At 42.5% G+C, this 12794-nt stretch overlaps 1 long non-coding RNA gene across 1 annotated transcript; it reads right to left on the bottom strand.

Moving 5' to 3' along the window:
• Positions 1 to 2281: 2281 nt before the first annotated feature.
• On the bottom strand, positions 2282 to 11861 carry LOC131683034 (uncharacterized). The gene is made up of 5 exons (XR_009304335.1): positions 3375 to 11861; positions 3162 to 3305; positions 2933 to 3101; positions 2556 to 2736; positions 2282 to 2499 (listed from the first exon to the last, which is right to left on the bottom strand). It is a non-coding gene; the product is annotated as an uncharacterized LOC131683034 (long non-coding RNA).
• Positions 11862 to 12794: the final 933 nt, after the last annotated feature.

Here is a 12794-nt window from a genome sequence, read left to right as displayed (position 1 = left end):
ACCCATGATATGGAAAAACGGTGCCCTGCAGGCATAAAATAAATTAACAAGAATACATTTTCATTTTAAAAAATAGCAAGACTGTTCGGAAGATTTAGGCAGGGTGGAAATCTACGAAAAGAAGAATGTCGAATGAAAAATAAGAAGCCGATTGTCACGTCTTGTCTTAGATCCAAACGAACATGGAATTTGACGTATACACAATAGAAATACGTCAAATTTCATGTTCGTTTGGATACACGCTTACCAGCCGTTACCTAATTTTGGGTAGAATCCTACCCAAAATGGACTAAAGTGCATCTCCTCACTTTTGGGGAACAAGCTTTGAACAGCCCCTTGTCAAGAATTGCGTCTCTGTACAGCCAGCATCACTGCCATGAAAATCAAAACAATAATTTTGGATCGAATCATTGAAAGCTGTATTTGGTTACTAACTGCTGATTTTCTGAATGATATGGTTTCTAAACATCCCGCAAGATGCAAAACGTCGTTTGGAACGCTTCAATATTGTGCATAGCGCCGAGCAAAATTCTTTGTTTGGGGCTTTATAGCTATAACGCCCCATATATGTAGGTCGCTGTCAAACACCATATGTTGGTATAGGGTTGCCAGGGGGCTGGCTTTGAACTTAAATTTTGAGTAGTGTGAGCACTACCCAAAGTTTGGTTTACAGATAACCCAAGCGTTGGGTACAGAGCGGGTAACCCAAAGTTTAAGTAACGATGAAATAATCCAAAATTTGAGTAACGAGCGGATAACCCAACATTTGAGTACTGAGCGGATAACCCAAAATTTGAGTACTGAGCGGATAACCCAAAGTTTGAGTACTGAGCGCATAACCCAAAATTTATAACGAGCGGATAACCCAAAATTTCTGTAACGTTCGGATAACCCAAAATTTAGGCTTCCAATATATATTATATGGATGCTTGGCATTCGCACTAAGAACAACCATCGATATGGGTATCATTTGAAAAGTAGCCATTCGTAGAAGCTGTAAATTGATGATTGGCGCCATTTTGAAATCCAAGATGGCGCCTTCCGGTTACCACAAAACACTTGAAACTACCATAAATATGGGTGTCATTTGAAAGGTATTGATTAGTTGAAAGCGAAAATTGATGATTGGTGCCATTTTGAAATCCAAAATGGCGGCTTCCGGTTACCACAAAACACTGAAAACCACCATCAATATGGGGGTCATTTGAAAGGTAGTAATTAGTAGAAGATAAAAATCGATGATTGGTGCAATTTTGAAATCCAAGATGGCGGCTTCCGGTTACCACAAAACACTGAAAACCACCATCACTATGATGGTCATTTGAAAGGTAGTAATTGTTAGAAGACGAAAATTGATGATTGACGCCATTTTGAAATCCAAGATGGCGGCTTCCTGTTACCATAAAACACTGAAAATCACCATCAATATGGGTGTCGTTTGAAAGGTAGTAATTAGTAGAAGGCAAAAATTGATGATTGGCGCCATTTTGAAATCCAAGATGGCGGCTTCCCGTTACCACAAAACACTTAAAACCACCATCAATAGTGTGATTTGAAAGGTAGTAATTAGTAGAAGATAAAAATCGATTATTGGTACCATTTTGAAATCCAAGATGGCGGCTTCCGGTTACCACAAAACACTGAAAACCACCATCAATATGAGGGTCATTTGAAAGGGAGTAATTGTTAGACGGCGAAAATTGATGATTGGCGCCATTTTGAAATCTAAGATGGCGGCTTCCTGTTACCATAAAACACTGAAAACCATCATCAATATGGGTGTCGTTTGAAAGTTAGTAATTGTTAGAAGGCGAAAATTGATGATTGGCGCCATTTTGAAATCCAAGATGGTGGCTTCCTGTTACAATAAAACACTGAAAATCACCATCAATATGGGTGTCATTTGAAAGGTAGTAATTAGTAGAAGATAAAAATCGATGATTGGTGCCATTTTGAAATCCAAGATGGTACCTTCCGGTTACCACAAAACACTGAAAACCACCATCAATATGAAGGTCATTTGAAAGGTAGTAATTAGTAGAAAGTGAAAATTGATGATTGGCGTCATTTTGAAATCCAAGATGGCGGCTGGTAACAAAATACTTCAATATGGGTGGTTACCCCTCAGGTTTAAGAACAATTATTCACTAGTGGTCTATCCCCCATACGCTTGCTCATATGTCAGTGGCGCCATAATTGCAAATGTGGCCACAGTCCCAACTACAAATATATTTGAAATGAATTAATCATCAACAAAAAACAAAAAAAAATGAATGCACAATTTAAATACTTGTCTCTTAGACAGCCAGAATTCTATATTATATTCCAGCCGGTATGACTAAAGTCAAATGGAATTGTAGTGGCTCGGAGCTCGGGTAAGCTACAGTCTTGTTCAAATGTTCCGTATTGCTCGATGTATCTGAAGTCAATAACCGAGATGACGTTGTTTCACCGGTGTTGACTATTGGAAGCCTCAGTTTGACATGACTGAATAGTTTCCTGCAAAAAATGTTATTATATATACGTTATACCACGACCGATCATCTTAACCATACCTGAAGTCACCACGCAGATGCGAGGTCATCTAAACGCAACCAAGGCCCATAGTAATAGGTGGAATATCGAAACAAGCCACGCGGCTCGCTACCGACGAGTTGATGATCCACGAGGCAGCACGTCGAAGCTACGTGAACGGAATCGAACGACAGCAAGGAGTGCAGAGGCAGCAGAAATAATCTATAAAAAGTGGTAGAAATTAAGTTAGTCTTATGGCGCTTTTGTTTTTTCGACTACACTGGTGTAGTGCTGAGTCAAAAACGAAAACGCCATTAGTTTATCTTCCAGTGTATCCATAAGTAATAGTGAATAAATGTCGCTTCCACGCCCACGATAACAACTTATATTACATGCAAAACTGTTCTTATTTACTTACCAAATATTTCGAGGAGAAAAATTTCTTCAACTATTTAGCTAAAAGCAACAAACTGCAGAGCGAAAATACACATCTCTGATCTCTTAGAAAAAACGGGTGGTGGAGCAAATGCAGCAGCTGGTCGCTGTTTTCCGTTCGTTGGCAACAAAAAGTGCAACTCGATCATCATCTACAAAACGAAACGTGTCAGATTTTTAATGTTTAGTTTGTGTAATTTTGCAACATTTACCCTTTAGATAGATTTAATAGGTGTTTGAAACAAGACGACCTAAAGTGCACGGAATAAATTCTTCGATGCCGCACGCCATAGTCTTTAGATTCGAAGTCACAGAACCGAATCAATTTTTCAACCCTGGGGTTATTGATGACAATGCTTTAAATATACGATTCGATTAATAGAATTGAATTACAGGACTAGATTAAAAATAATAAATATCCTTACATATCCAACTGCTCCGGACAACGATGCGAGGATACCAAAATTTGTTTATATTTCTTTAACCGTATTCAGGCCTGCGTTGACGATTTTCGTTTTCTCAGTTTTCTCAAAACACTCAAAAGAAATATCAAACTGGGACGTCATCAAGCGGTAAGTGCGGTCAAATCTGAAGGGACATGAGCCACTAATTATAAAAGTGTAAAATGTGCCACTATTTGCTACAAATTATTCATACGATTTACGTTTTGCCTTTCTCAATAGAAAACTGCTCTGAAAACCGTCTTTTAAACGGAGACCCGGAGGCCCGAGTGACATATACCATTCGATACAATCCATCAATAGACCTTTCTCGTCAAAAAATTTTATATGATAGGATGCTCCCTTTTTTATCCCCAATTCGTTACTGCTGATTGCCGCGATGATTTGGCACCTCTAACTATTGAAAAAATTCAAAAATAGTGCAAGCTGCTCATTTAACCCCATATTCTGAATACCTATCTTGCCTTGTTTCCCCGTATTTTTACACCATTTGGATGAATTTCCTGTGGGGAATACTAAAAGGATGCCAGATCTGCAGATTTTGCATTTTCACTGCAGATGTTTTGCAGATTACAAATATTTAGCAGAACAAATCCTATGCCAGCCAATTTATACACAAGCCTTCAACATTTTTGATCATTTAAAATATATACATACTTCATTTCTATGTCAAATTTATTGAAGATTTTTGTAGCAATCTGCAGACTTTTATATTTTCACTGCAGGCTATTGTTTAAATAGACCTGGCATCACTGATGCTGAAATGATTCATTCATATACCTGTCAAAAACATAGAGCATTGCATGAAAATGTATAACCTCACTTTTCTGACAGTTCAGTGTGCTTGTTTACCTAAGACTTGTTTACATGAACTTTTAAAATTTACATTACTTGAATACTTTCGATGCTCTTTGAAAGACTATCAACTCAAGAGGGATGAGGATTGGAACAATGGGAACCTGGTGCCACATTATGCAACCAATTCGAATCGACCTTTTCACACAAGCTTGAATACAATAAACCTTTCGTTTCGAGATGCGTAATGTCACCCCTGGTTCATACATTGACCAATCGGCGCTGGATGCAAAACCCGGTGGCATATGCTGAATCGTAAGATCAAGCATTGGGCTATAAAACGATTTCTGGATGATGGATAAGGATTTGTACACATTTGTTTGTTTGCTCGTGGGTTAAGTCCTAACAAGATGATCCGATTTATTACTCATTTTTAGGTGGTGAAGTTTACCTGAACTTTATAGGTAACGAATTCGGTCGATGATAAGTTGTTGAAATGATCGTTCAATGCCCATACCGAAAAACGTTTCCATTGGTCAGAATGCCTACCAGCGCATGATAGCTGCAAACATGAGGACAACAAGGTTATCGCTTTCGAATGGAACAATTATTTATTATTCGTGTTCAAGTTCCATTACAGCAAAAGTTTCGTCGATTGACGATTATCGCATTGTCGTTGATTTAGCCGGCAAATGCAAAACAGTGCTCGGCACTGACGATAAGGAGTAAGAAGGATTTGATAGGAGTGATAAGAATGCAGAGCATTATACATTCTGGAAGAATATCAGGGAGGAGGAATTATATGTAAATTTATATTATATCCCGAGTTGCCATCATTTTTGCCCCGCAATAAAGCTTTCTGCAACTGCTGTCTTGTTCAAATTGGCAGGAAATAACTAGGCAGCGAATGATAAATTGCATAGTCAATTTATTTACTTTTTCGGAAGGATAAGTAATTAGTATGTTGTGAATATGTATGTGTCACCGGTGTCGTGTGTTATGGTGGTACCGGACGGAACCGTTGGTCAGCAAACCGTCCTTGTAGTACTGGTCATAGATGCGACGTTTTTTCTCATCTGATAGCACTTGACATGTTTCGGAGATCTGTCTTAACGCTCTCTACTTAGCGCAGGATACGCGAAACCGCTGCTAGCTTTCGAAAGAAAATTCCTAGCTGCTGCTACTCTATCAGTCTTTCTCTCGACTGAGGACTACAATTTCGGTCGACTAAATTGTGCTATGAAAATTGTATTTCCTGGAATTTCACCTAACGAGATCAATTCATTGTGAGGAATTTCTCTGCGTTCCAATATTGCTTACCTCTGTACGTGATGATGTGTGTGTATTCACTTCGGCAGCCAGGTCTTATGTTTTGGGTAATTTTGCTATCTTATTCTGCTGAATAAATCATCTGGCTAAAGCCTCTAAGTTATACTATGGTCACTTTAAAAACGCATTGCTATTTAATCTTGTAGCTGTTGGCAAGTCAGTCCTGGCACTGTTCTCGACTAATCCTGGCACTATACCGCTGACGTCGCACTTATTACGGTGATCAAACTTGGCGAGAGCGGCAGTGGTTTCGTCGGAATTGTTCACTCGACAAGCAAGAAGTGCAAGGACTCTGCTACTTATGCCTGAGCCCCTCGTTGAAACCTTCGTCCTGTCGGAGTGTTTGCTTCGTCCGATACCGGAGCGTATTGCTGAACCGAAGCAGTCTGCTACTGGCGCTGCTTCCTTCGAATCGGAATCGCTGAATATTCCCGTTAGCCCAACGTGGCCGAAGGCAAACCGATTGCAGCAACACCACCAATTGTAGCTGAAATTTTGGCCTTTAATCCAAGTCCCTGCCATTGACATAGCGACAGACGAGTGCGGCGCAGGTTGGACCATCGGTTGACTCGGTGCCGGACAGGGCGAAACAGCTGCAACAGGAGCGGATCTAGTATGGGGTGTAAAGGTCATCAATTGCCATAGATCACCAAAATGCTCTGCGACTAACATTGTGAACAAAACAAACCAAACGAAATTGATCGCAACAACGATAAAATAATCTAAATTCTACCCAACCATTTGAAAATGAGAAAAAGGCAAAAGAAGTTTTGGTCGAATTCATTATAATTCTATTTAAAAATTGAATACTGTTTTATTTAGTTTGATTGCGCATATTGTTTACATCAGACACACCCCTTTATTCATTGAGTACGTATTTCACTGCCTTTATAATCCTTTTGGAATCAGTTACAATAATCCTTTATAATCATTTTATAATAAGTGTATTGCTAGTTAGGACTTTTATATCAGCCGGGTTTTTATAATTTGTTATAAAATCATTATCAAAATTCTTCATAATCCATTGTTGCGTTATGTTTATGTACATGGCCAGATAGATAGTTTTTAAGTGGGACGGAACGTGTGGATACGAAAAAACCTAATGTCAATTGTAGCCAGGGGAGCTGTCAATGCAGCCAAAGGGAACCGTCAAATGCAGTCAGGGGGGACTGTCAAATGTAGCTAGTCCATTTAAAATATGTGAGGAAGAAAGAGTGGCTATGCAAGACAAGAGATAAAATGAACAGAAAAAAGAAAAAGAAAACATCTATCCACAGGTTCTGTCCCAGGATTTTAATAGAGAACATCAAAATTCGATTTGTTTGCATTTGGCAGTAGGCCTTTTTCAAATGTTTGGCTAGAAATTCCTTGCGTCTTCAATGAATCATGTACAAGAAAAGTAAAAATGTTAAATTTAACGGAACAATGTATGATGCCGACATCAATTAAAAAATACAGCTGAGCGACCTTGTTGGGAAAGTGTTAACATTTGGCAGCGAACCAAACCAAGTTTCTCATACTATGATCGAATCAACAAAAATTCCAAGATCATGTAAACAATCTCTTTGAACTGTCAAAAAAGTGAGGTTAAACATTACCATGCAACGTTCTCCACCGAGAGGTTCACTTTAGTTTGTTTACATAACCAATGAACTTTGTACCGCGACTCACCACTTCATTTGCCGCGTTGCCAGGAAGCCAAGCAAAAATATACAAAACAGTGCTGCCCAAACACATATTTTGAGTCCCACCATTCTTGCAAAGGTGAAAAAAATACTCAACATTCTTGCATTTTTCAAATTTAAAAAAATCATTAAAAAATCACGATAGCTCTAAAAAGTCTCATTTCAGCGGAAATATTCTTAAAAATGTGTAGTCTTTTGAATAAAAATAAGAAAAAAGGGGGTTAGGTCGGACGAGAAAGGTCTATTGGGAGTTATAATCGACGACCGGTTGAGCTTCAACAACCACGTTGATTACGCCTGTGAAAAGTCGGCGAAGGCAACGAACGCAATAGCGAGAATCATGCCAAACGTCGGCGGTCCGAGAAGCAGCACGAGACGTCTGCTATCTACTGTTTCGTCATCGATACTCCGATATGGGGTTCCTGCCTGGAGTGCTGCGCTGAAAACCAAGCGGAACCGTGAAAAGCTAAACAGGACATTCCGACTGATGGCCGTACGAGTCGCGAGTGCCTACAGAACAATATCGTCGGAGGCAGTATGTGTTATCGCCGGGATGATCCCCATCTGCATTACCCTGGCGGAGGACGTGGAATGCTATCAGCGGAGAAATGCACGTAACGCTAGGAGACAGGTTCGAGCGGACTCGTTGGCTAAATGGCAACAGGAGTGGGACAACGCGGAGAAAGGAAGGTGGACCCACCGACTCATCCCAAATGTATCGGCCTGGGTACATAGGAAGCATGGAGAGGTGAACTTCCATTTGACGCAGTTTTTGTCCGGGCACGGATGCTTCCGGAAGTACTTGCATCGGTTTGGACATGCTTCGTCACCCCTTTGCCCGGGTTGTGCGACCGTGCAGGAGACACCGGAACACGTGGTCTTCGAATGCCGTAGATTCGAAGAAGTTCGTAGGGGTATACCTGGTATGACAGCGGACAATATCGTCGAAGAGATGTGCCGTGACGAACATACCTGGGACGCTGTCAACAGAGTGGTCTCGAGCATACTCTCCGAGTTGCAGAGGAAGTGGCGTAGAGACCAACAAGAAACCGCAAATCGGGTTTCGAGAGAAATTCCGCCGCCGGGGAACTCTCCAACTGTGTAGACTAGGTCCACCGCCGGGGACCAGTTGAGTAGTGCGTGATGTAGCACCGAGTTGGGTCGTCGGGGCGCCTGGGAACCGGACGTCAAGCTTCACCGGAATCGCTGAACCGACCTCGACATCCTTCCGGGTAGCTCGTGAGTAGGCTATATCCACCGCCGGGGATTGGACCGAGTAGCCCGCGTCGCAGAGCTAGCAGTGAGTCGTTGGGGCGCCGGTGAACCGGAAGTTACGCTCCAACCGGAATCGCCGGATAGACCTCAGCACCTACTGTATGGCCCGTTGAGTAGGCTAGATCCACCGCCGGGGACTAGATCGAGCAGATCGGGCGAAACGGAACGAGAGGAAGCCAAAGGGCTCATGAAATTGTGGTGCTAAAACAAAAGAAGAATCGGTACCGGGGGAGCCTCCTTCGCCGGGGAACTCTCCGTCGGCGTAAGCTAGATCCACCGCCGGGGACTAGACTGAGTAGACCGCGACGAAATACCACCAGTCGCAGGATTTTTTCTAAATTTCTCATGTATTGAATGGTGTATATTCAAAATTTTGTGATCATTGGCTAAGAATACGATTTTTAAGATGAGTTTAAACGTAGCAAAGTCCGGTCTTTTTAATGATTTTCATTTCCGAAATCACCATTACTCTGTTCACTTCAAATGCATGTTGCTCTTTTTATTTTGGTCCGATTGTAGCACAACTAGTTTCATTCTGTAGAGGAACGAAAAAACTTGGTTAGTGAATAAAATACATTTGGTAACTTTGCTTGGAATTATGACTTTTTAGTTTAAATATGTTTGAGGTGGTCAGATCAAAAATACTTCTTTCCCTAATGTATTGTGTAGAAATTTCGGAATCATTTCGGAACGGTCACATAGTACACATTCTATGGGAAATAACTTCTACTTTTCGAATATCATGGTCTCGTTCTGCGCCTAAGTGCGCAAAAAGGTTTAAGGAGATTTTGAAGCTTTGTTGCTGATATGGAGGCGCATGGTGTTTTGTGTAAAATAGTTAGGCAATCTACAGTAAACCAACACGTTATACAATGGATTTAAAGTAGTGTTCTTCATTTTTTATGATATTGCTGACATTGGTGTACAGTAATGGAAAATCTATCATGAAAACAGGAACTTAGTTACAAGAAAGATTCAATGACACTGTATGGAAAAATGCATTTAATATTTTTCTATTTTTGACATCAAAAATGAGCTCTGCTCCTCAAAATTAGCTTAAATTGTGATTTGCAGCCAAATTAGGTAACATTTGAGGTTTTGACCGACTTTTGTTTGAAGACCCGCCACTGTGCGACGTGTCACTAACGGTGATGGGTGAGACACTTGAAGAAGTGGAGGTGTCGGTGACGGAGACAATAGACGCGATCGAGAGCTGGATGAACGGGGTCAAGCTGCAAATAGCTCACCACAAGACGGAGGTGTTGTTGGGCAGTAACTGCAGATCGGTCCAACGGATGCAGATCGACGTCGGAGGGCACGTGATTGCATCGAAACGTGCTTTGAAGCAATTGGGAGTTATAATCGACGACCGGTTGAGCTTCAACAACCACGTTGATTACGCCTGTGAAAAGTCGGCGAAGGCAACGAACGCAATAGCGAAAATCATGCCAAACGTCGGCGGTCCGAGAAGCAGCACGAGACGTCTGCTATCTACTGTTTCGTCATCGATACTCCGATATGGGGTTCTTGCCTGGAGTGCTGCGCTGAATACCAAGCGGAACCGTGAAAAGCTAAACAGGACATTCCGACTGATGGCCGTACGAGTCGCGAGTGCCTACAGAACAATATCGTCGGAGGCAGTATGCGTTATCGCCGGGATGATCCCCATCTGCATTACCCTGGCGGAGGACGTGGAATGCTATCAGCGGAGAAATGCACGTAACGCTAGGAGACAGGTTCGAGCGGACTCGTTGGCTAAATCGTCGCTGTTGTGCTATCTTATGACAAGCGCCATTTAGCACATTTCGAGAAAAACGATTTTTAAAGTTTGAGATTGAATATCTTGAAACTTATAAATGGTATAAACAATCCAAAGAAGACAATTGATGCTTCTACCTGTTCTGCATTAATCTCTCAAATATTACGAAGATCGGTTGACTATGTTGCGAGTTTTTACTATGAATGTAAACAAAAGTCGCACTCACACGTGTCATAGGCGTGTATTGATGACAAAATTTGTATGACGTGTCATAATCGTGCATGGAAAATTTTCCATAGAAAAAAATCATCACTTTTTAACTTTTATTCATATCTTTGGGTTCATATGGTCTATAAACATTCGGTGAAATGCATTTTAAAGGAAATGAGTCAGGGAATCTAGAAAAAATAGTTATTCTTGATTACAGTGTTGCCAAATATATTTTATTTCCAGTTCAAAACTAAAACTGTGTTTTTCTCACAACTCGTATAATTTTCTTTCGAAAATGTTTATGCCATTGTGTTCCTCAGACATTTTCACACATAAAACCGTCTAAAACTTCAATATAACTTGAGCCAATCTCTAGATATAGTGATTTGAAGCAAAAAACTCACAATTTCTTATCATGTTTCTAGCTATATCTAAGTAACCAAGTAGAATTTCAAAATTCTGAAAACGCCACTTTGTAGAGATTTTTCAAACAAGTAATGTGGCATATCTAACTCAGTTTACCCCAAAATGGCGTTTGTCATAAGATAGCACAACAGCGACGAAATGGCAACAGGAGTGGGACAACGCGGAGAAAGGAAGGTGGACCCACCGACTCATCCCAAATGTATCGGCCTGGGTACATAGGAAGCATGGAGAGGTGAACTTCCATTTGACGCAGTTTTTGTCCGGGCACGGATGCTTCCGGAAGTACTTGCATCGGTTTGGACATGCTTCGTCACCCCTTTGCCCGGGTTGTGCGACCGTGCAGGAGACACCGGAACACGTGGTCTTCGAATGCCGTAGATTCGAAGAAGTTCGTAGGGGTATACCTGGTATGACAGCGGACAATATCGTCGAAGAGATGTGCCGTGACGAACATACCTGGGACGCTGTCAACAGAGTGGTCTCGAGCATACTCTCCGAGTTGCAGAGGAAGTGGCGTAGAGACCAACAAGAAACCGCAAATCGGGTTTCGAGAGAAATTCCGCCGCCGGGGAACTCTCCAACTGTGTAGACTAGGTCCACCGCCGGGGACCAGTTGAGTAGTGCGTGATGTAGCACCGAGTTGGGTCGTCGGGGCGCCTGGGAATCGGACGTCAAGCTTCACCGGAATCGCTGAACCGACCTCGACATCCTTCCGGGTAGCTCGTGAGTAGGCTATATCCACCGCCGGGGATTGGACCGAGTAGACCGCGTCGCAGAGCTAGCAGTGGGTCGTTGGGGCGCCGGTGAACCGGAAGTTACGCTCCAACCGGAATCGCCGGATAGACCTCAGCACCTACTGTATGGCCCGTTGAGTAGGCTAGATCCACCGCCGGGGACTAGATCGAGTAGATCGGGCGAAACGGAACGAGAGGAAGCCAAAGGGCTCATGAAATTGTGGTGCTAAAACAAAAGAAGAATCGGTACCGGGGGAGCCTCCTTCGCCGGGGAACTCTCCGTCGGCGTAAGCTAGATCCACCGCCGGGGACTAGACTGAGTAGACCGCGACGAAATACCACCAGTCGCAGGTCGTCGGGGCATCAGCGAACCGGACGCTCTGCTCCACCGGAATCGCCGAACTGACCTCGACATCTGGTTGGTTGGCTCGGTTTCGGGAGAACTTCTCTCGCCGGGGAATTCTCCGTCGGAGTAGGCTAGGTCCATCGTCGGGGACTAGACCGAGTAGTTCGCGAACAAGTCTGGTGCTCAAAGAGTAAACGGCGTTGAATGGTGCGAGAAGGGAGTTGCGGTGCTAATCGGCACAAGCGAGCCGAAGGGCTCGGTGAATTAGACAGTCAGAAGTTTGCCGCTCAGACTGTACTCGTAGGGGAGGAGTACTAAGCCTCGACTCACAGCCAGCTTTCCGACTGCCATGCAGAGCTTGCCAGTCTGTGTGGATGGTAGAGAATTGGTGGTGTGTAGAGGAGTGGGGCTGTCACCCTACGGAAGAAACGAGCTAGTAAGTAGTTGAATTAGAGTGTGTGCTATGCACATAAAAACCCCTCCCCGAAGTAATGCCGTAAGGTAGTGCCGGGGAGGAATCAGGTTCTGGGCAAGAGCAGTGGTTTTTAGCGGGTCGGGTGATGGCAGCCCAAACCCGTTCCCTGACAATGGGGTTTTTGTACATTTTTCCTCACTCAGGGTTTTTCTGAAAAATTTTTTACCGCTCTCTAAAAAAAAACATACATACATACATACATACATACATACATACATACATACATACATATATACATACATACATACATACACACATACATACATACATACACATACACACATACATATACACAGATATTTTGCGATCTCGGCGAACTGAGTCGAATGTTATATAAGACTCGGCCCTCC

The sequence above is a fragment of the Topomyia yanbarensis genome, chromosome 2 (genome assembly GCF_030247195.1).
Source record: "Topomyia yanbarensis strain Yona2022 chromosome 2, ASM3024719v1, whole genome shotgun sequence".
Classification (NCBI taxonomy): Eukaryota; Metazoa; Arthropoda; class Insecta; order Diptera; family Culicidae; genus Topomyia; species Topomyia yanbarensis.
The sequence above is the reverse complement of the archived record's forward strand: the minus strand, read 5'-3'. Positions and strand labels throughout refer to the sequence as shown.